Source organism: Struthio camelus, chromosome 4, assembly GCF_040807025.1.
Source record: "Struthio camelus isolate bStrCam1 chromosome 4, bStrCam1.hap1, whole genome shotgun sequence".
Classification (NCBI taxonomy): domain Eukaryota; kingdom Metazoa; phylum Chordata; class Aves; order Struthioniformes; family Struthionidae; genus Struthio; species Struthio camelus.
In genome coordinates, this window is record NC_090945.1 from 37901832 (window position 1) to 37926798 (window position 24967).

At 39.5% G+C, this 24967-nt stretch overlaps 1 protein-coding gene across 5 annotated transcripts in view; it reads left to right on the plus strand.

Annotated features, from left to right (window-relative positions):
* The window catches only part of FHIP1A (FHF complex subunit HOOK interacting protein 1A), a 99800-nt gene that overhangs the window by 27945 nt on the left and 46888 nt on the right, over positions 1–24967 (plus strand). The window contains exon 1 of one of the 5 annotated variants that reach the window (XM_068942284.1): positions 1172–1277. The exons of the other annotated variants lie outside the window; for them this stretch is intronic. The gene's annotated coding sequence lies outside the window, so the exon portion shown is untranslated. Of the gene's footprint in view, positions 1–1171; positions 1278–24967 lie in introns of those variants that run through there. 5 annotated transcript variants of the gene reach the window in all.

Here is a 24967-nt window from a genome sequence, read left to right on the forward strand (position 1 = left end):
ATATATATCTAGGCTTCAAGGACTTGTGCACTTTTAATTTTCATTTAACTGCTTACAAGTCTGACTTGTGATAGAAAATGAAAGGTGATTTGAAATGGCTAAAGAGTTTTTGGAACATACTTTCTGCTGAATGATTTTCCTAAATATGTTCTGCAGTTTCTTCAAGTGAAAAATTAACAAGTTACTGTGCTTGGCATTTTAATAATGCATAGTTAGGTGGACCCATTTTGGGATTTGGCATTTTTCTCTTCTTTTGTTTTTTCATGTTCTGGCATTTAAAGAAACAAGGAAATGAATGGCGTAAGAGTTGTTTAATGCGTATGTCTTATTTTTTTTTTTAATAGCAGGATGGCCGCATCTGAAACTGTCATTTTTGTGTGCAACATCTTTGAGAGCTTCACATAAACTTTGTGTCTGGGGCTTGTAGGATTTGAACGTGAATTTGCAAATGCCTGTTGAGTAAACCTGCTTCCATATTTAGCCGTGTATGTAAAAGCTTGACTCCTAGCTGCAATGTGTTGTACTGGTTTCCATGTGTACTGGTATGAGCGTGCAGCGGTGGTGGTATGTTTTTTAACCCTACTGTACAGCACAGCAGAAGCTGATTAGTGGTCTGGTCAACGCAGATTGGAAAACAAAAGATATGTTGACTCATCTATAGTTTTTCTTCCCGGCTGTTTTTTGTAAGAAAATCATTAGTTTTATTTCCTTCCATTTTGCTATTTCCGTCCCCCTCCCGGTTACTCTTGTCTGATAAACCAAATGTTGTTTTGTAGGAGTGATGCTCTCCTCAGCTCCCAGTGGAGTTGGAGAGCGAAGAGATAGACTTCAGTCTAAGTGGGCCTTCCTTTTAAAGTTTCTGTTAAAATTTAATTTTTTGGACTGCTGTCTCTTTCTCTGCACTTCTCTCAGAATTTTTCTTCCCTCTTATTTTGCTGTCTCATTTGTTTGCGTAGCATGTCTTTCCCTTTTGATTTTTGCCTACTGCATTTCTCCATTTTATTCTTCCTTATCACCTAATACCTTTAGCAGTACGGCAAGCAATCTGTAGGAAGTCAGCTGATACCAAATGACTGAGCAATTTCAAAATATTTTCTAGATATACGGGATTTAATATAGGAAAATAATTCTCTCTGTGGTTATAGGTAGTTTTAAAAGAATGGGAGAAACAAGCAGATACAACTAAGAGATTGCTTGTAAGAGAGGAACCTCAGCTGCGTGCAGAGAACATCTGCAGTAATCCTATTTGAGGAGTTGGGACTGGAAATTTCAACCAGGTAGGAGAGAACATGTCAAAGACAACCCATCAGTTGTGGGGGGAGGATGGAAGGGGAGGAGGGCATAACTCACTGCAACTGGACTTACTGTTGTAAAGAAAGTGGGAAAATACTTCATTCTTCTTGGAATCCTAGCCTTGGGTTGATGTTGCTAAGTTTTTCGCTACTCTGCAGAACTAGGATATTGGTACTCCGATTAAAATGAAGCAGTTAGAGGACTCAGATGTGAAAATCTCAAAAAGAAATGTATGAGTTTTGGGGTTTTCTTTGCCCACTGACTCTGTCTTGGCCTTTTGGACTCTGAATCACTAAGTGTTTGGAGCTCCTCCATGTTCAAGGACCTATTTGAGCCTACCTTGATATGCCAATACCTCAAGGAGAAAAAACAAACAAGATGAAACTTTGTCAACTGCAAGTCTGTATCAATTAATATTTTGTTATACCATATGGAAGGCCTAGATTTGATTCTTCTTTCTGGACTTCTTACTCTTTTGGGGCTCAGTCCTACGAAGTGCTGAGTTGGCCCTTGTGCAGTAAAACACTTAAGCGTGTTGACCTTTGAAAGCAGGAATGCTCCGCATAAGTTTGACCATGTTAAGCATGTGGTCTCCTTTTCTTTGGTGTCTTGCTGGGATGCAGGCCTTTGAAGCAGTTAAGGTTAGAATGTGTTACGTTTTGCAAAAAATCTCTTGAAAAGTTGACTTTGAAGGGGATGCCTAGAAAGAAAGACAGTGAGTACAAGTAATAATAAAAATGAACCTTTTATAGTTTTCCGCTTTAAGAAAGGGAAGTCAAGTTGCCATTAAACTAAACAGGACACCTCTCGCTTGGCGAGACCGAACATCATATTGAAATAATGTATGAGCAAGTAACATAGGGCACCACAGGATTTTTGAATATGCTAACAGTAAAAACGCTGAAGTAAGATGTTCTATTTGTGCAGTCGTCAATACTTCAGCGTTAGCAAAGCACCCTTAAGATAGTGACTGTAGCACCAGAAACTAGATGTGTGGTTATCACCTGTAATGTCAGTTATGTCCTTAACAACTGGTCTACTTGCTGTACTTAATATCGAAATTGCTACAGAGTTGCCATTCAGTTCCTGCACATGCTTTAGCCTAATTTTCAGATTTAACTTAGCTAAAGAAATGGCATATTCCAACTTCTTGTTCTTATTTTCAGGGCACTTTGAGTTGCCTGAATGTGCTGTAGTTAGCACGTGCATGTGCGTGCATGCAGGTACAGCTGTGGTATAGAGGACCACCAAGTTATGCATTGCAGGCTTAAGTTTGCCTTGCTGACATGAAACAGATTTTGGTCATCCAGAAATTTAAATGAGGAATTTAAAGCCATCTAGCTTAATTTACCTGTGCATGTTAGGTATATCTGCAGTCTGGATGCAGAATCCCTTGTAGTGGATTGGATTTTGTTGTGATCGTAGCGTGAAAAAAGGTTTTGATATGAGCCATATTTTATCTAATAAAAGTGTATTGGTGTGAAGTCGTCTTTTAAAGGAAACGGCACGTAATTGTCATACTCTGCTTTTCTTCCCAACTTGCTACTCTGCATACTGGTAAATGGAATTCAAGCAGTTGTATCTTTGATCACTGAAAAAACCTGAAAGAAATCTTGCTGATTGCACAGTATGCTTCATCTCTGGTTATATATATTCTTATTTTGTACTGTGCAAGATTTGTGTAATCTATATTAACCATAAGTGTGTAAAGCCAACTTACAATTATTTGTGGCCAGATTATCTGGACTGCTAGCTATCCGTGCTGTAGATGCAAGAACAGTTTAGATATGTTGGAGTTGGCATGGTGTGGCATTGTACTACAGAAAATGCAACTGTGGTGTTTCCAAAGTCAGTTTGTCTCCAGAAATGGTACGGCCCCTTTTGCATGGCACAGAACCAAAATTGATACATGTTTGCTGGCTCTGTATGGAGAAGTCACCTACTGGTATGTGTTCCTGGAATAGGAAGCAGTGGAGGCATCTTACAGACACAGCCCTTCTATGTGAAGTCAGCTCAGCTTCATCTGCGGTCATTAGATCTGTTGGACTGAGCTGATTTCCTGTGAAGTTACTGTATCATACTTGCTTAATAGCTGGTTTTGGGAAGGTTCTTTATGGCAGGATATAGCTCTGTGCAAAAACATGGGCTTGTTTTTGGAATGATCCTGCAGCTGGCTTGTAAAGCTTTCCTATTGGAGCAAAGCACTTTGTTCCTGTGGTATTTCAGTGGTTCTGCAGGAGACAGCTTGGATCCAGTATGAGTGGTGCTGAGCCAAATATAAAGCTCACTCCGCATTCCTGTGGGCTGCTGTTCACCCTAAAGTCAAAGAAAAAGTTTGTGTTTAGTATTAATTGAGGTTTATGTAGCAGGACTTATTTTTCTAGTGCTTTCAGTTACAAGCTTGAAAGACAGAATTTGCAGAAGACAATTCAACCTAAGTGCAATTTAATGTTAATATCTGGATGCCTCTCCTAGTTACTTCATGTTTCTTGTCTAGAACTATCAAAGGCTTATCTTGGCCACTCTAGCTGAATGTTCAAAAGTCATAGAAACGTTTCAAGTATTACTGCACGCTAAATGATTCCAGTGAATCCAGTGATTCCAGTTCCTTTGGAGTTGTGCAGATATCCGCACTGGCTGCATTGTGAATGTCCTTTAGTATGTTAGATACTTGAAGGCGACTTCCTATCTCTAGTTTGCACTCTATCAGCAAGGTGATGTGTAATGTGTAAATGTGATGGATACCTCTACCTGGAATTTGGAGGCCTTGAGTAATTTTATACTTTGCTTCTAATTAGTCTACTACTTTGAACTGATTTAATTTTCTACAGTCATGTCAACAGTACTAGTTTTTCATAGACTAAATATTTTTCGAAAACTAGCGGACATTCTGCGAAAACCATGGTTTTGTGTGGGTTACCAGTATCTTATAGAGACCACATGTGATAGGTTTATTGCTTAAATACTTTTGAAAGATAAACTGTCTTCCCTAAGCAATCCCGATTTTGGGTGTTCTTCACCACAACTGTGCTCTACAATACCAATATTTCAGGTCGCAGAGTCATACCTCTCTAGTCTGAATATTACAACATTGTTTGTATAGTCATGGCTAAGAAGGGCTTTTTATGGATGCCTTTGTTTTTCTGTACTTGCACTGTGTATAACTTTCATAACTCTGTTTTGATCCAACATGGCATTTCTACCCTACTCTTCTAGAGGAATGGACAGAAAAGAGAGGTAAAGATATCCACGTCATGCATTTGGTCCAACAGTACAGAACTGTCAGCCTTTTTTTAAACTTTTTTTTTATTCCTTTTATTTCAAATCTTTCTCCCCCCTTGCTACTCTTTGTCTGATTATGACAGTCTTGCACATCAGGTTCCTGCAATAGATCTAGAATAGCAAGAAGTTTGGCTAAAATTATTAAACAGTAATGCTAGCATTGGAGTTGTTATTGGAAAGTACTGTAGTTAATACCCAACACCAAATCCAATATTTTGAGAAGAATAAAGAATTGTCAGGAGGTGGGGAAAAACTGTAGTCACAATCTGACTCTATTTTAGAAGTGGTCTTCAGTAGAAGAGGGTCTTTGAGATGACAATTGGAATGAAGCTGATTGTCAACATCAAGTTGCAAGATGATTTTTATTCATCTTCTGAAAATAATGAAATGAAAAAATCTTCTGTACATCCTCTGGCAAAATGGAAGTCTCCATATTACTTCAGTGTGAGTGGCTTTGACTGTTTTTTCTCAGAAATAAGATTCAACCGGTGAACGATCAAGGTTACGCAGATGAAGCATCCAGGGAGGACTTCTTGCACATGCTAGATATGCTAGATATGCCGCTAGATATGCAGCGTTGCCCATTGTTTGAAACAGCAAATTAGGCAAGTGGTATTGTTTTACAGTATAGAATACATTCCAAGGATCTAAACTACTTCATAGAGTGCAAGGTAACTTGGATTTTATTGGTGGCTCTCATGAGGCCGCTTCTTAAAACTGCTTTCAAATATGGTGCTGTTCTCCATGTTTTTCTGAAATTCTGCTTCATATATGAATTCCTAATGCAGAGGATCAAGTCAGTTTCTTGAATAGTTCACTTGCTTAAAAAAAGCAAACTCTTATTATTTAAGCATTAGGCTTGTTGGAGAGTAGCATGGCCTAAACACTGGAGTATTTTGGAAAGCTGGTCTCAAGATGAAATGCTACATGAGTCTCTGTTATGGTGATGTATTTTGTTTGAGATGAGGTTTGATTACTTGCTAGTACTATAAAAATGTCTTTAGGTAAGACTTACTGCCATTTCCTTGCAAGTGAGTAGTAATACAAGCATGGGGTGGAAAAGGGTATATGCCAGGTTTATTCTCCATAAAAACTTAGTAAAGAAGTTATTTAAAGCTTTCTCTTGCATTTAAATTCTGTAAAACATGCTTTTGAAGAATTAAAGAAGATTGGAGAGAATGGGGTTCGTTAGAGCTGAGCTGGATTAGTTTTATGCCTTGACCTTTGTGGTATGGGTCTTAGGTTTTCTCTTGGTCTCTTTGAGTGCAGAGAGAGATGGGAAAACGTGGTCTTTGTTGAGCGAAAGAAGGGGCTACAGCTGCCAAAAGTTAGGAAGAAGTCCATCTTGTCCCACACTGGTCACGAGAGCTGACCTGAGCTGTCCCTTGCTCTCACTGTCCTGTCAGTGATTCTGCCGTTGTACATGATCAGAGGAAAATACCCTGAAAGCAGGTAGTGCTTGAGGGATCCAGCTGGCTCTAACTTGGGCTGAGGATAGTGAATTACACAAATTACTCAGGTTCCTACCTTCATCTAGGATTTGGAGTACGCAACAGGCTGTCCCCGAGAATATTCTCTCCTAACCGTAAATATGTTGACAATTGAGGAACTACAGATTTCTGAGAGTGTGTCATAGTTACTCCTACTGAATAGTTCATGTGCACTAACTCTCATAATCCCACAAGGTAGATTACTGTTTTGGGAATAGAAGATGAATGTTAAACAAGCTTAATGATTATCCCAAAAAACTTAGCGCAGGAAATAAATAATAGTATCTCAGTTTGTTCTGCCCACAGCAGGTCAGCCTTATGTTCCATAAGTGGGATTATATTTTTGTGTTGCCTTTCAGGTGAAAGGGGAGTGGTGCGTGATTTTTTTTAAATGAAGTATTTCAGGACATGTTGTTCTGGGACAGGCTGTTGCCTTCCTCTTTGCTTCTCTGCTTTTTATTCAAGCTACTAGTGCTGTTGTTTCTTCATGGCAATAAATACAGCTGCCTAACATTCAGTTTTTCAACACATACTCTGCTCTTAATGAACGTGATCATTTACACAGTGTCACTGTAGTATTGGCATGCTAAATAATTTAGCGGGCTGTGGCAGGTAGATAGCTCTGTGGTGTCTGTGTTGCTATGGTAATACATTTGCTTGATGCAAATATTAGTCATTCTGACCATATGAATCTCAGGGCTTCTGACATTATTAGCTGTATTTGGGAGGTAGAGATCTGTGTATCTGAAAGAAAACTTCTGGAAATATTAATAGTTTAAAGATTACGTTTTTTCATAATTCCATTTCCTTTCTGACTGAGCTACATAATCTATTGGTTGTAATGAGCAGAGCAGAACGCTTCCTTTTCTCTATAGTAGAGCTACATTACAACCATGATAAAGAAATATAACTGTATTCAGAACTCAACAGCTGAGGCAGATCCTCTGAAAATAACAGTAGACTGAAATGAAAGGCAATAGGATCTTGCAGGCCATTAACTTTTGCTTTTAGTCACAGAGTTGAGACAGATTCCTGGGTGTGCTAGAGGCTTCAGGTACTTCTGAGCGATGTACTTTTAAAAAAAAAAAAAAAAAAAAAAAAAAAATTCCTGAGTGATCTAGTTACATGGCTTGAAAATGGGGCCAAGCATGAAAGATTCTTCCTTCACCTTTATAAGTAACACTAGATAGAGAAGTTACCCAAAAAAAACCCCACTCATCAAACTCATCTGTTAGGAAACCAATGCAAACAATAGGTTAATAATGTTTGTATTTTCTACATTTTTAGGTAGATGCTTCTCTAGTCCGTTTTTCATGGACCCTTTCCAGGGGAAAGCAACCATCTTAAGTCTTGTCTTGAAGGCCTATTTATTCATGATTGTGTGTACCGCTCTTTCTCGGTAATGAACTGCCAGCACTTTGGAGACAACGAGTAGAAGTGGTAAAAGTAATTAAATCGTTCTGTTAATGTATCTATTTAGGTTTTTACCTTTTCTAAGTGCAATATGGCATCACCATTCACCAGTCAAGAGTCTACATAAATACACAGTCACTCTTCAAACCACAAGTACTACATAATATGGAATGTAAACCAATACTTTTCATGATATTTTATGTACTATTTTTAAACCTTTGCTTGTTAAACTGCCAACCTGATTATCGGTCTTGAAAGATAGAGTTGGCTAGAATGCATTTTGATTTTTTTTTTTTTTCCTTCCCCTTTGTTTAGAATTGTCCCCAACATTCATGCTAGCCATCAGTAATGAAGGGGATAAAAAGCATAGCAAGCAGTGAACTGCAGTTTTAGTTATTTGTAGCTCTGCAGATGTATGGGTTAGCATAGAAAGGCAGATGGTACTGGACGGTGCTGTGTGAAGTATGAGAGACCATCGCTCAGCACCCATCTGTTTGGCCCATTATCTGTTGAAAAAGGAAAAAAGAAAAACCAACCAAAAAATGGTGGTAGCCAAGCACAGACTTCTGAGCTCTTTCATTTCACAGAAAAGCCTTTGCTGGACTTGCACCTGTGTTCTTTATTTTTCCCATCTCTGAGATGATGAAACTTTTGCTGTCGGTGCTTGTATACAAGGTAAATTTTGTTACTGGACAGGAATGCAAACTAGAGTTGTTAGCTGGCTTTTCACAGCACTGTTGCTCACAAATGCTAGTCTAGAATTCAAGTTAACCTAGGAAAATTAATTATTTACTGCTTATATGATATCTTTTCCTGACACAGATGCCTGTGGGAATACTGCGCTGCTGTCTCTCTCTTTTTAAAATATAATATGCTTTAGATGCATCTGTTGTTAATAGATACAGGAAAGTATTGAAGCATTTAGATTCAGAATACCTGCCAAATATTAGCATAGTTGAAAGAATAATTGGGGCATGTTTTCTGATTATTCTTTTAGTAAACAAACCATACTCATAAAGTGGCTTGGGAAAAGCCTCATCTAATGTGATGTGTTGAAGGCAAAAGACTGTAGAGCCCATTTTCTTCTCTGTGGAAATAACCTTTGTAGAGCGTGGAGCTCCTATGGGATGAGAAAGGTAGGATTTTCCCCAAGAGAGAGGTTGTAGATTCTGCACTTCCAAACTCTCAAAAATTCATTTTCAAGGCAGATTGTTCAAAGGGATGCTCTGAGCACCTAGCAAACGCTCCTTTCTGATGCCTGTATATTGCTCCAGGTACCTTTAGTGACATTAGGTTTCAGGACCTGCTACTTGTTGTTGGAACCGCAGAGGAGCAGGGGAAAGTCTTTTGACATAATTTGCCCTATCAGTAGCTGGTGTCTGGTGGAGCTTGTCTGGGTTGGCTGTTTGGTGGCGTTAGAACTGCACAGAATCATTGTAAGGGAAACTTTCCTACAGATAGGAGAAGGACCCCTCCACTAAGGTGGCCTATTCTCGCTTTTGTGCCCTGGCTTGGAACAAAGACTTAGAGGTAGGTCCAGAAGGCTTGGTCCAAAGACTTGCAGATACCAGCATCTACCCATGGATTTCTGTAAACAGAGATGCAGAGGAATGCTTTACATCAAACCATATACCTTTTCTTCGGTTTCTGAGCGCCACTACGTTTCTTTGCTTGTACTTGGAATATGGCATGCCTGTATTTTAAAGCTGGGCTGAAGGAAATGGAGTGGATGTTTAAAGCGGGTGTTTAAAGCAGGTGATAAATTGAAAGGAACAAAAGCACATTCCAAAAAGCAGTTGCGTTTAATGCTTCACGCATGATTTCCTCAGCTAGTTTCTTTTATTGTCATACTCTTAAGTGCCTTTTCACTTTTCCCTGCAGAAGAAAAAATTGTGATAGCTCTGCCTTTTTCATGTGCTTAATGAATATTCGCTTTTGAGCATTACCTTACAAATAAGGAGTTGCTTTATCTGTATTTTTTTTATGCTTGTTGTTGTTCTTCTTGTGCATTTTACTGTGAAAATGTGATGGTGGCTGCTGTGCTACACTTCCATGACTCCTACGTAGATGAAGCAAGGTCAAGGTTTGCATCAAGATGGGAGTTGGCCTTCTGCCCATTAATCTTGATTCTTGCCTCTCCCTGAGTGCAGGGGGTGCTCCAGCCTCCTACCTCCCGTCACCTGGAAGGTAATGGACTTATTTTCCTCAGGATTGGTCCTGACATCTTTCCTTTTGGGTTGCTAGGCGCTCATAAGGAGCCTTGGCACTTGCTCTTGTGTTAGGGTGGGTAGTTCCCAGGGGACTGTGCCTCCTATGCTTGTGCTTTCCAGAAATTACTCTTGGACTGCCCCTCTCTGAGTGTTGACATTGGTTACTGTTGATCCCTGGGTAGCTGGCCCTTAATTATTCCCTGTCTTGTCGTCTGTCTTTCCATTTTAATCTCCACAATGTATTTGTACTGTAACGGCAATGGAATGTTATGGCTCTTGTCCTCTTAGGTTGTCCTTAAATATGATGATTGTCCATTTAAGTGCTTCAGTTAGATAGATAGGTGTGGCATATAAATATAGAGGATAGTGTAAGGCATAAAGGATATTTTCACTATCCTGTTCAGTAAATGGTAGGTGTTTTAAAAATAGTGTGTGTAGTTTTGACAAAAGATGGTGAAAAAAGTGACTAAAAACAAATATGTTATCCAAGCCTGCGGTGGTGTTAATTGCCAGTGCCTCAGTGCTTTTTTCTGTTGGTCAAGGATTAGAGAGTAGAGGGTAATATGATACATTATAGATATAAAAATACTTGTCATCTAATCCTTACTGTTACTGCAGTAAAATAGACAGACACACACTGAAATCATAGTAACAAGCAGTGTTTACCTGCCTGTTGCATTGTTAGGACACAGCTTCGTGCTTTCCAAAGGGTCAGGGAAAAGATGTGGGAAGCTAGCTCTTGCGGTGTTAGTTCAACAAGTGTTTGTATCACAGTGCAGAACATGTAACTTGCGAGCTACAGTAACACTAAGGCATGTGATTCTAATATACTGCTTGGTTATTATAGTTTAATGCCACTCAGCATTATAATTAGCTTTACTAGACATTAATAAGTGGGTTTAATATTCAAACCATGGTGTTGGAGGTAAGTGTGCCAATGAACCTTATCAGTGGAGCAAAATGTAGATTTTTAACTTGTTTATCTCATTAGTCTTTAATAAGGCTGTGCTTTGCAAATCATGGCTGCATCATCTGCTGATTATATCCTCTGATCTGCTAAGCAAAATAGCACTCTAATAATAGGTATACATTGTATGAAATCCTCCCTCTGGTGTTCTGGAACACTTAACGTACTCTTTCTCCTGCATTTAAAGGGACTTGATTGTGCCTTATCTCTTTTGCACAATGCCAAAATACAAACATGACAGGAAGATGAGGATTCATTACTTTTTAGATCCTGGGCTTAAAAACATTTTGTCCAGGAGGAGTTTTGAATGGGAGCTATGAGTTTAAGTGTACTGTCTGCAGATGGTGTGTAGGGACTTGACTGTTTTCTGGGCAGTTAAAACAGCCAGACTGTCAGCTGGATAATGATGACTTGCTGCTTTAATAATAATTGGAGCTTTCCAAAAGTCTGTTGCTCTCATCTTATGAGAGAAACTGAGTTGAGCGATTTGCCTTAGACTCGCATAAAAGCGAAGAGAATCGGAGTAGAACTAAGTCTCTTGGCTTGAACTCTTGCATGGCACTGCTTACCATTGTGGCTTGTGAGGAATATTGTATCTCCAGCCTGCTGCTCAGAGTGAGCAAGAGGGAATTTCACTGATCTGGGGCAACTGATTTCTTCTGGCAAGTTAAATTAACACCTTCCCCCCCCCCCCCCCAAAATGCTCATGCAAATCTTGTCTGGGTCCAAAGAATCTTGTTCAATCCATCTAGAACCTTTCAAGCTTTCAAGATTTTTCCAATAAATGTTTGAGACTTAGCGCTGGTAAGCGTACACTGTTGTCTCTGGGGTCTGAGGCAGCAACAGAACTTAATCATTTCTACTTGCAAGCTGATTTGGTTCAGGTTTGCTTCCGTGTAGTCTTTATTTTGGAGTTTTCACGCTGAAGTTGATTTCTGTAATGGTTACAGCTCTTTCTAGAACAGCTTTAAAATAATACTTTGATTATCTCTTAAGTGTTCCAGTTTTTTAGCGAATCCATTGCTTAAATGGTTGCTAGAGGTGCAAGATTTTTATTTATTTATTTTTCTTGCCATTCTATGTTAAATTGATACTTACAACCCTTTATAGTACTCTAAGGGACATGAGATGGGACAACTACTGTTAGCACTGTATTTTAATAGCAGTGACTACAGCCCTCATGGGTTCACAGAGTCAATTTACAGCTTCTGGTGGTAGATTTACTATGCTAGTATTCACCCATCACTGTACTGTTTTATTTTTTGCGTTAGTCATATTGATGGTTGAGTTGTTAGATGCACTGTCAGAAGGAAAACCCACTCTTTCCCATGTCAGAGAAGACCATGGATCTTGGGTCCCAGTCCTGCTGAATTTCAGGATGTGGAGTCAAAGGAGCAACCCTATCCATATGTTTTGAATCTATCAGTTTTGAATTTTCCAAGTGTTGACCGCTTCAGGGACAAGTTGCTTCTGATTTGTTTGGTTGATGTGGCAAGCATGATTGCAGACTGTTGCGCTATGCTTCTGAAGAGAGCTTTTCTAGCGTCCTTCCTTAATTTATCACTAGTCATATATATGTAAAGACTTATTAATTCCACCATTTATTTTTGCTTAGTTTTTCAGAGCTGACACCTGATTTTATGCAAATTCTCCCATAAAGTGAGTGGAGTGCCTCCCAAGACACTCTGTGATTCTTAGCGACTCTCAGCACAGGAGATTGTGTCCTTCAGAGTACAAGCATGCTTGAGAGCAACAGGGATATCTGAATGCTGACTAGTGGGGAGATGCATTCAGAAACAATTTTGAAGTGCTTGTTATTGGAATGCCTGTGGCATGAATTATGATGCAAGTAGAATCGTGCCTGTGGGAAGAGATGGCCTTGAAGAAAAGATTAAACAGAATAAAATGTGGAAGAATGTAAAATGGAAATAATATAGAGATACATATGTGATGACAGTAGGAACTTCATGTTTAGCTTCAGCAACAGGACAACCGGTAAACTAGTAGTTTTGCATGTGGTACTTTTCGTAACTGATATGTCAAAACCAAAAAAAATGACTAACATTTTCTGATTCTCTTAGCCTGTTTTTCCCCTTTTAAATAAATACTAGAACAAAACGTGTAAGTCTGTTTCAAGAACTATGTGCTCAGGAATGGAGTTTGAGATCTTCATTTCAAAGGTGCCGCAGTTACAGCTGACTAGCAATCACGGCGTGTATACAGACTGACTCTCTCATGTCTCTCCAAACTGTTCCTGCCTGCTGTTCCTGTCTTCAAGCTGTGCTTCTGCTTTGGAGTTCTCTGCAGGTGGATACATCTTACATGACTTTGGCAATAGGCCTGTGATCCAAAATTGTAAGCTGAGCCTTATGCAATGTTCAAGAAAATCTTAAAGTGAATGGATACATCGAGGATAAGAGGAAATGGAAGAGGAGAGGTGTTGGATTTCAGTCATGGGAAATAAGGCTTCACCCCAGCTACTTTATAAAATGCATTACTGTACTGCAGTTTTTGCAGCTCTGATAGCCTCAGAAGGAAGGACTGTAGCAGAGGTGAGAAGCAGCTGGGTTCCCAAAGCCGTACACAGACACTCCCCCTTTTGGAGGTATGCAGGCAGGAATAAAAACTACCTATCACAGGGCGGAACCTCTGCTTTCCCACGCCTGTAGAAGTCTAATTAGGTCTTACAGAATTGGATGGGAGAGGTTGTGGTTTGACTCTTCACTGTCCGTACTAAGAAGCCTAGCGTTCCTGCTAGGGATGGCTTCTAGCTGTTGTGTTTCCTAGGCTTGCAGTATTGATCATTGCAAGGGTTACAAAGTTTGAATAGTAATTACATTTTGTTTTTTATTAGCCTCTGATATTCACTCTGCCTTTTGGTAGGTTGCTCTCCCTCCAAATTTGTAGGGTTCTCTATTTTTTCAGATTAGTCTCTTTTCGAGATGCATATACCTCATTTGCAATTCAGAAAGGGCTGCTGCTTTTCTTCCCTTACCCTTTAGGGTGTGGAAGCTGCTACTTTATCTTCATTCCTCACTGGACTAGAAAGACACCTTATTTCTATTCATGTTCTCCCACAGATCCAAAGGCAAGGCTGGAAGTGGGGGCGGGGGGGAAGTATAAAAAAAAAGAAGTACAGAATTGTCAGGATAGTGTCAGAGTTTCTGCGTCTTATTTAAACTGTTCCCTTACCTCATTATTTAGCTGCTTTTCTTCTTTGTTAGAGCTGGCAACATGCTGAGACAAGTGTTGTATGGACTATTAATAGATGGTTCTCCTTTTGCGAATACATTCATATGCTTTGTTATCCAGGCAGAGATAGTCACGAGAATGGAAGATGCTGTAACACCTTTCAGCTTCCCGCAGCACAAGACTGGGAGGTGTAGGAATGCCGCATTCCCATCATAGACTAGAATAGCATTATGGAATCGGAGATGAAGAATTAGTTTCCACTAAAGACAACTTAACACTGTTTACATGACATAATAAGTTTATTCCTGAGAAAGCTGGAGAAGCTTAGAGGGAAAAACATGTACCAGCTGTGTAAAATGCAGTGGAAGTAAGTAGAAAGGTAAATATAAATTCAGAAACATGAGGATTTTTCTTTGATTTGGCTTTTTATGCACTAGACTTAATAAAAATGCCAACAATGCACTTTGGATTTTACTGTTTACTAGCATATATATTAAAAGCAAAAAAAAAAAAAAAAAGTACATATAAAAAGCCATAATCCATCAATGTCCGCTCAACTTGCAGATTTCTACTAAAATTTTTAAATAGTTGTATAATTGCAGGACAAGAGGCAGGATTTTCGCCGAGCTGAGAGATGGAGGAAGTGGTATTTTACTTAGTTACTTTATTTTGCAATAGGAATCAATATGAAATGAATCTTCAACTTCTGGTTGTCCCCTGTGAGCTGGAATAGAAAGGGAGTGCAGCCTTTTTGTGCGGTTTCCTATGAGACCAGATACCTGGAGTTTTGTGCATTGTGAGAATGGGCAGCTGGAGGGAGCTGGTACGATTTTGTAAATAGTGCTTTTTCAGCCCCCTGGTTCCCTTCCCCCCCTCGCCTCTTTTTTTTTTTTTTTCCCCCTCCTCTTCCTTGTTCTTCAGTGAGCAGTGCACTATAGTGATTTATGGTTGTGATCTTAACTACTAAACAAACATTACCATTTTTCCCAAGCTTGGCAATTGATGCAGTCATAAAAATGAAATGAAAAGGGATTTTGTAAGTGCTCTTCTCTATGCCAAACCTGAAACAGAACTTGCGACAGAGAGAAAAGCGGCTCACTAGCTTCAGCAACTTTTTCTAAGCTGAATTGCAAAGTCCTGATGCAAACAACTGTGCTTCAGAGTGTTATTTTCCTGCTACTTATTTTTATTTATGGAAAGAAGAAAACACAAAAATGCATTTATATTCTAAAGTGTTAATCCGCTAAACGTTACCTTTTATTACAACCTGGCTTTTTAGTACCTTGGTGCCTAATGTCATTTGATGTATAGTATGTAAAATGAGATATGAAAATGACCTTTCAGGTTTTAATAGATTAAGTTTAGTAGGTTTGCTGAGTAATTTGTGACTCGGTTCTGTCATCCTACAGTGCAATGAAATAGTTGTCCTGAAACTGCGTAATGACATGATTTTGGTCTTTCCTTTCATTCAGTAGTGTCTTTACTAAGTAACAAGTTATCACTTCAGACTGTAAGAATAATCTTGACTTGGATAAATATCTTGGGGTGGTGAGTCTCTCTGAAGTGGGTAGGTTTCAGTTAACCATGTACAGAAAAGAGATAACTGAGAGATTTAAGTCATCTAGTCAATTAAGATGCTCCATGTACTATAATGAACATATTGAAAAATGTAGGAGGATTTTATTGTCTAATAGATAGCCACTTAAATTTATAACCAGTTATAAAAATTTGTTTTTTCTAGGGGAAAAAAACAATAACTTTGTATTGCAAATGAAGTCCTGAGATGAGAAAGAAATATGCTTGTAGAACAATGAAAATGTTCATAACTGTGCAATATCCCTTATCCATCTCCTACTACTTAAATTGTAAGCCTAACAGTTTTGCTTTTCTGAGCTATTCTGTCCTTTTCCTGAGCTTTTCATTTGAAAGAGATGGATACAGAAATGTAATGTCTCACATGGATGAGAAATTCCAACTGCAAAGTGGAAGTTCTTTTTCTGTGAAAATTTGGTGACGGTCCTCTTGGAGCTGGTTGTGTGGTTTATTGATTAAGTAATTGGGATAATCTCTTAATGGCACTGTATTACTGATTCTTGAGCTGAGACTATATTTAGAATCTGCAAGACAAATGAGAGTTTGGAAAGGAAAAAATATGTTTATGGCTTCTCTATCAAAACATTTGGAACCTTTAGAATATTTGTGTATCTGCATTGCACTGTGGATTAACGCTGAAAGCACACACGTCTAATGTCATTCTGTAGACTCAAGAGCATTATTCTTTAGGCTTCTTATGCTTACTGTAATTTGAGTAGTTTGACATGTTAGACAAAGCACTTAAATTTTTGTGTTCTTGTTGTAGCTGTGAAATATGTAGCTTAATCTCATTTTCTGTATTCTACATATGATAATTAACGAGTATATTGATAACTGTTTTCTAGACCATCTTTTAGTCAGGAAGGTATTACTTCCTGTTCTACATGCTAGGGTTCTGTAAATAGTTTTAAATCTCCAGAGTAGAGAGTCTTCTACTGCTTTGGTAGTCTCGTATATCTTCCTGTCAGGAAGGTTTTCTAGATATGTAGCTTAATTATTTCCTATGAATTTATTTTAATGATAGACACACTTTTATCTCATAACATTTCATACACTTCAGTGTCACATCTACAGTAAATTTGTATTTGCCTAAATTATGAGTGAGCTGGAGCCAAGTTTGTATGACTTAATTCTGACATCTGTATGAGATGTTATCTTGGAAAGGAAAATTGATGTTGCAGACTGAGTGGCTCATTTTGATTTCTCTGTTCTGCTGACGTAACTAGAACATAAAGTAGGCTTTGTTAAATGTCTGCTTTCTGATGTGCTGTTCCCTCCCACTCTCGGATGGTGATAAATTTTGAAATAAACCGTGCACTAACTCTCAGTAGAGGTGGAGGGAGGCTGGTGACAACTATTTTCCCCCGATAATTCACTTCAATTACGACAAAAAAAATTACTAGTGTAGACTTAGCAGCTGATACCTGCAATTCCCCTATGAATCAAGGAATGGAGGGCGGCTTTGCATTCAGCGATGCGTTTTATGCCCTGTGGGGTTGTTCTTTTACTTTGAGACTTGATATGAAAGTAAATTCATGGTACAAAGTGGTGGGATTTTTTTTGTCTTTGTTTTTAACTAAGATTTGTTTTGCTTGCAATACCTGTCTCGCAACAACATTATGTTGCGATATGATGCAACGGCAAAGGCTTTAGTCTGTTGACTTCAGACCTGTTGATGACTTGTTTCTCTTTGGAAACGTGTTTTTCTTGGATCAGCAGGTCTGGTGATTTAGGAAAGAGCAAGCAAAAATAGTCTTTGAATGGATTTCAGTTTGACATCTGTTTTGTTCAATACGTAGGTAGAAATGAACTCTTCTGTTCAGTACATAGCTAGAAATGAATTACGAAGTTGTTAACAAATGTAATCCACGTTTTGAACCACTAATTGTTACTGTATTGTAGTGGGGCAAACATGGGAAGATCAAATACACAGAGAAGCAGGTTTATACTCCTTATCGCCCTCCAAAAGGAACAAGTAATACCACTACAATTGCAACCTCAGTTCCAATGTGGTTGGTTGGTTGTTTTTATTCTCTCCTAGGCTCAAACTTGTGACCTGGGGGTACGAATGTGTAGTTCATTCCTCCCGGGACTCTGCAGGAGTAACTCAGTGATTGCATGCTCTTGAGTTTCAGGAAAATTGCCTGTGCCCAAATGAATGTTTGTGGTAAATGAACGTGCCCTGTGGTGCGTCAGGTAAATAGAGCTGTCCTTGAGGGGGGTCAAAGTCTCTGTCAGGTATACTGCTTTGCTTAATTACTGTTTCCTTGAGCAATCACTGCACTTTCTCTAGCCTTGGTAGTACGCATTGTGATTAACTATCTTTGCTGGTTAGCTGTACACCTTCCTAGACCCACTGTAGTGTAATTTTAGCCCAAACCATTTTGGACCATACTGCCTAATCCTTTGTTCTTTCCTTTTGGCTGTCCCATGTGGCAAAAGCCCCCAAGGGCTTGGAGCATGGCTGAGCCTGCGTCCTGGTGCTCGGGCTGCTGGCATGCACCAGTCTGCTTGCCTGCCCTGTAAGCCGTGCCCTCCACTCGGCCCCACTGCTGCAGCGGGCTGCGCTGGCTGCCCGGCCAGCCCCTCGCTGGCTGCTGCTGCTGGGCGCTGGATGGGTGAATTGTGCCCATTCGTGTGTCTAAACCGTGTATTTATTCAGTGCCTTAACTTGATCCTCCAATGTATACCCCCATAGGGTTAAATAGATCATGTGTAGAGGGTTGATAGTACCAATTAGTTGTCTGAACTGGCGTGAATCTACAATCAATATATAAGTGATGTAGCTTTCCAAAGCAGATTTGAGAGAAGATGAGTTGCTGTGTAGACTGACTGGGTGGGACAGTAAGGTTTTTGTATCATTATAAAACTGTGTGTGATTTCTCTTGTGAGATCATTCTTGCTGTGCAGTCTCCGTGGGGACAAGTCATACAAGACATTCTTACTTTCGTGTTAGCAGGATGGATTCAATTTTGCTTGATGAGACTAGATTGATGTTTTGATTAACCACATTGATTAACTACATTGCTTAACAAACTGTGGTGACTTGTTCTCTGTTGGGCTTTTAGGCAGATAGATTTATCAATGTAAAACATTTATTTGTTGTCTTCTCCCATACTGAAGGCATAGTGTTTTTGCTGATAATGGGTGAAACAACAGGCTGAAGAAAGCTGACTAAATGTGAAATGTTTGCTTGACCTGTGCAGAGGAAAGACAGTGGATTGCAGCATTGCACTTGACCGTGAAGGAGCAAATGAAAAAGATGATTGTTAATGTGGTCTAAACTGTTTCTCTGATAATCTGCCGCAGTGTATTGCTAGCGGAGCTTCTGTAGGTGAATACTACTTAAGTGAAAGAGGAAAAAAGCATTTCTAATAGAAAACTGATTGTATTTATTACAGTACTTCAGTTTGCCCTGCACTTCTCATAGCTTACTTCTGTTCAGAGTAACAGTAAATCTGTCTCAGACTTCAGAGATTGCGTGTGAGCAGTCTCAGAGAAAATATCGCTCTTGTCATCCTGTAGGAATAGTGGGTGTACCTCTGGGCCATGAGATAGGAGGGCCTTGCGCACAGCGGAGCGATTTCAGCAATGTGGCAATGCGCTGGAACTATGGACCGTGCCGCGCAGCTGATCCACGCGCACGCTCGTGGCGATGCTCTGGATGCCTCCCCTCAGGGGTGAGCCTCACAGCAAGTAACGAACAGCAGCAGCAGCCTGGGTCCGCAGTGCACGCCATCAAATTAATTGTGTCCATCTTTGTCTACTTTATTTGATATAGTTTTTGTTGTACTTAGACAATGTATAAAACTCAAGATAAAACAAAGGTCTTTCAAAAGTGTGTGTATATTTTGTTCAAGAGAGACTTCTTTTCATTAAGATTTAATTCTGAGGAAGTGTGTAACTTATTCTTACTACTAACTTGTATTGCCAAAAAACAAACAAACAAAAACACACACACACAAAAAAAAAAACCCGAACCCAACCTACAGGGAAAAATATTCTGACTTGTTTTGAGGAAAAGTTGCAGGTTATCTACATTTACATTTTAACCTCAGCTTTCATTCTTCCCCCTTAATATTTTTCAGTAGCTCCATCGTAGTAGACTTGGTTTAGGAAGCATATGGAGCTCCTCGGATGCAGTGGCTTTTAACTATTCTAGATTTGTAGATAACTGCAGTAAGTTTAACCCTTCTGACGCTTCCACAAAACCGTTGTCCTCCAGTGAGGAAATAAAGCACATGCTGTAATCCTGCATTCTGTTCGCGAGGGTACACGTTCAGTACAGGGGCGATGTGACTGTTCTTCAGAGGCCTGGGCTTGTCGTCAAACTTGCAACAAACAGGACGAATCCTGTAAGGCAGAGATTGTCTTCTGTTGAAACTTCTTCTTTTTTTTTTTTTTTAAATAAAATTTAAGTCCTGCTCCTAAAGAAAAGGTGACAAATTTATGCAAAAAGCTTTCTTTAAAATCTAAAACAAACAAGCTCTGAACAAGGTCAGTCTTGAAGCCAGAACTGAATTGAGGCATGTTCAAATTTGCTACTTGCCTTTCTCCTACCCTCCCCATCCACTTATCAGAGACTGCAGAGATGTGGTTATGTAACAATGCATAAGACCATATAATTTCCTTCTGCTTCTTTAAAGTTGTCTAATTTCAAGCCCCTTTATGCCACACTGAGCCATGAAAATATTTTGATGTGTGCTGTTTCTTTTACTACCGTCAAGGTTTCTTATCAATCTCTGTCTCTTGTGCATTTGCACTGAGAGGATGTAAAGCTGTGACTGGTAGAACGAAAGCATACCAAATTGCATGGCAATAGTGCAGTTGTTAGGGAACTGCTGGAGAGCACATCTTTTTAGATATTCAGTGGTAAGATAGGCTTGATAACTAAATTGCAGAGCCTTGCAGCATACTTTTGGTTTCCTATACTATATTAGGCTGTGTGCACACCTCATCTTTTCTCTGTACTTTGTTTTTTGCCTGGGGAAACCCTAATCCTGCAATTTTTTGTGCTGCTTTTTTAATTCAAAAACAAAACTTCTGAAAAGGGATGCTCCAGAGGGATGAACTTCACTAGGGCTTCTCTGCTGGGCTCTTCTGATGTACAGTGCAGTAAAATAAGTACTTCTGCTCATGGGGGAGTCCAGGACTGTAATCAGCTGTGAAAAAAAGGCTGATGAGTTACAGACTTTTGAAGGGAAGCTGAAAGCAGAGAGCCTCCAAGAGTCCAATGACTGAATCTCAATCTCAGCATTTCATCTAAAGCTACTTGGTGCAATTGCAGACTGCTTTTTTTTTAAACTGGAACTAAGCTGAGTCATGCTAAAGTTTTCTGCTCTCTTTCCCCCGATCTTCATTTATTTGCAGTGACTACACAGAAATGATTACGTACCTCTGCATATGACCACATAATTTCCTGTGCTGCTGCTTAGGGAGAAAATTAGGTGTTTGTTAGCATCCTGTTTGTATATATAACAGTTAACCGGAGCCTGAAACTCCTACCCCCCCTCTCGCCCCCAAGAAAAACCAACAACCTCACATTGGAAAATATTTTCTAATAAAGGTGATGAAGTTCACATGAGGTGCAAATTAATTGCCTAATTTTGGAAGCTGTTGTCTAGCTTTGCAAATGATACAGGAAGATCTTGGAGAGGGCTGTGACTGCAGGGCTAGAACAGTAGTTGGGGCTGTGGGGAGACTGCAGAGTTCTTCGCTCTGCCACAGACATCCAGTGTGGCCTTGGTCCCATCCATTTGTCTCTTCAGACCTCAGTTCTTCATCCGTGTGATGTGCATCCTGGTCTTCCTATTTCATGTTGGGACTGTAGGTGTGTAAAACCGTGGTTGTAGGGGCTGGTACTACAAAGTCTGTAATAATGTTTCAAGCGTATGCAATCTGTTAGCGGTTTGTATTCTAATTGTATTATATAATATTTGTATTACTATTGTAAGCAAATCCCAGTATCTCAGCATGCAGTCCGAACTGGCAATGTTTGCTCCATTAAGGGACCTGACTTGATCTTAGTATCCCTGCACGTTGCTGTCTCGCTTGTTGCATCTGGTTACCTTTCAGTTAGAAATGATTAAAAAGCCATAGGATTTGCCCTGTGGAGAGAATGTCTGTTCCCTCACTAATCTCAGATTATTTATAATCCAATAACTGAATAGGTGCAAGTGAATTTAGCTCTGGTTAACCTAATGCTTGCTGCAGGCAAATTGTTTTCAGGTAAAAATTTTAATTTGGTATTTTTGTTCTTCATTTGGCACTCTGTACAGTTAATTTATGGTAACGTAGTACAGTAGGAGCGAACAGTAAGAATGAGCTATTTCTGATAGTGTTGTACTCTCTGAGATGTTATTGTTTGTCACCAAAGGATGATTGATATTTTTCATGATTCTTTGTTGTTAAAAATGTAAATGGCTTTAATCTAGTGATATACGTGCAGTCGGCTAATAGGTGCAATTTGTAATCATAATGCATAAATGCTGGAGATGAATTTGCTTTTTATCAGTGTTTGTCAAACGTTGCATATTCTTGAAGGTCTTTGTCAAGCACTAGGTTTGTGCACGTAATAACAAATAGAGTAAATGGACAGCCTTAGGGGACTTTATGCAGGAGATGAAGAGGGGATGCACCTGTTTGTCTTAGAGGCTTCCCACACAAAGTCTGTCTTTGCTTTCTTGTGTAGTGGTTAGACTTAAGATATCTTTGTGTAGGACAAAACGCCACTACTACAAATGCAGATTACCGAAGTGATCTGCATAGGCAGCAAGCTGTTAGTGAAGGACAGGCTTGAGTGTGTGATAACGTGGTGATTATAAATTCTTAGGTAAACGGCAATAAGTAAGTTGTAGTTTTGTGGGAAATGAGCTCTTCTGGACACGCGAATATAACGGTGGCTCCATCAGTGCATCACTTTGCGTATTGCTCTGTTTTGAATGTGTGGTGAGCAGGGAGGTTGAGCAGGGAGGTTGGACTAGATGATCTCCAGAGGTCCCTTCCAACCTAAACCATTCTGTGATTCTGTGAGAGATGTACCATGAAACAGAACCTCACTGCAAGCAAGTGCTTGGATGCCCTTTTTTTTTCTGTATATCTGTGCCAAAATGCATCTGTGCTGATGCATTGCTGATGCATTGCTGTTGGCCCAAAGTCTTTTTGTAGCTGCTGAGAAGTAAAGAAACACTTCAGGAGTCTGTAATGGCCAAGATGCCAGTATTGCACCTTTGCTCCAGAAAGTGTTTGACTGTTTAGATAGTTAGGAGATAAGGGTAGTAAAACTGTTTCTCTCTTATTTGAAGAGGATCTGGTGGAGAGGGAATAAAATGAGAAGGGAGAGATAGGTACTGTTACAAAGTTTGTGGAGTAGAGTCTGAGGCTGGGATAGGCAGGACACATGAGGGAGTAAGTGAAGTACTGAAGGGTAGGGAGGACAGAGAACTAGAACAGATTAGAGGAGGAGAGGGTAACAGATGAAATGCTTTTAGACTGCCAATGTATGGTACATCCTGGAGCTTTGCGCACTTCTCGAGTCTTACATCTCCTTTTCCTGCTGCATTTTTATCAGTATTTTCTAAACAAATCACCATCTTCTCTATTGTTGTTAACGGAGGTTGATCTGAGGTTTCTGATTCTACTGTTGGTGTTGTACCAATGACAAAATTTGACGTGCAGTATCTAGATGTGTAATATCAGTTTGTTTTCCCTAAATTCTTAAATAACATGCAAAGTGCACATTGAAGCAACCTCTCACTTATATAGTGAAGCAATTCAAAACTAGTAAATTCCAGAATCGAGCTTGCCTCTCCAAGGTTAATTAAGTCCTCTTGCTGTGTTTTATGATACCATCTTTAATTACAAGATCACATTAGTTTTTCCAAAGCTGCTTGCTTCGTTTCATGCCCTGGACAAAGCTCATGGGATGGGTCAGGGTTTTGTAGTGAAGGAGACTCCCACCTGGAGAAGCCTACTGAGTTGCTTCAGAAATGGGAAGATCTGTGTTTGAAGGTGAGGGATGACAAAGGGGGAACTGACTGGAAATGGACAGATGACCTCAAGAATAGGTCATTTAAATGTTCCTTTGGATTATTAGATATGATAGTAGGCAAACTACCTAAAGCAGTCTTTTTACAAATGGTATCTAAGCCAGTATCTTATTTTCTGCATGATTTTTGGTAGAATTGCTGAGCTCTCAGAGGTACACGTCAGCAGAAACTGGGCATTGAACAAATAGTACCACCTACTTAAATAAGTCAATAACAATGAAAAACAGATCATAGGCCTCTGAAGTTGGGTTCTCAAATCCACTTGCTACTTTGAGTTCTCTCTTTTTATTTTTATATGTGTGTGTGTGTGTGTGTGTATAATATATAGAGAGAGAGATTTTTTTTTTCTTCCTCCTATGCTGGAGTAGAAAGCATGACATGTACTGTTACGAAGTAGCAGAATACTGACAGGCTCCCCCGAATGAATGAGGAAATGAGGCGCTCCGTCTGGAAGGAGAGCTTGAAAGTATGGGACCGATGTAAGCGTGGAAGAGAGAGGCAGGTAGAAGGGGTGGGAGCAGGGAGTAGAGAGACTTTGATAGCGTGTTATAAGGTATTATTTCCATTTCCAGACTTGGCTGGCTCTCACAGAGCTAGGTCGGGCTGTTTTTACCCACTGTTCTTCAATGCATCTGGTTCCTGATGGCTTATTATCTGGGGAGCAGCTTGTCTGGAGCACTGGCTTGGTTCTGCAAGTGGTGTTGCTCCAACCAATAAACCTGCCAAGGTTTATGCTGGTCTCTGCACCCAGGGAATGTTTTATCTGCAAAAAGGGTAAACTAGATCATGTTAATTGTACAGCGTAAATGTTTAGGAAATATGTAGTATGTATCTTAGGTGCTGCAAGAAGCAAAGGTTGGGGGAAAAAATGTTAAGAATGTGTTTGAAACTCTTATACGTGTATAAGGGAAAACTAAGATTGCATAATCACTTTCTTTTTGCTTTCTTTCTTGCCTCAGAAATCTTAATATTTCTCTGTATGGGGATTAGGCGAGCTATACGTTTTGCTGTGCAGATAGTTTCAAGACTATAAGCAGAGTATACATGCAGAGTGGAGATAAACATCTTTGCTCTGCAGTGGTTGTATTTTCAGATATATACAGAGGAATACCTAATATATTGGCAAAGATATACCCAATATAGAGACCTTGGCCACTCAGTGTACAAACATTTCTTAATGTATTTTGCCGAGCCTATGAATGTTCAGGGGCCTTGGGATCCTAATGAAGACTGGAGAGTAAGAGAATGTTTCAAAATGCATCACTAATAAAAATAAAAATCTGCTGTGATGTGTATGAGCTGTTCTTACATGTACTGCCTTCGTTGTCTTCCTAAACTCTTTGAGATTTTTTTTGCTGTGGCCCAAAATTGAATTAAATTAAAAGCCTAGTCAATTTGCAAAAAAAGGAGAATAAAAATTTTGAGCGATTGGAGAGACAGAAAAAGAGGGATTGTGTTACTGTTTTGGATATTGGTGCT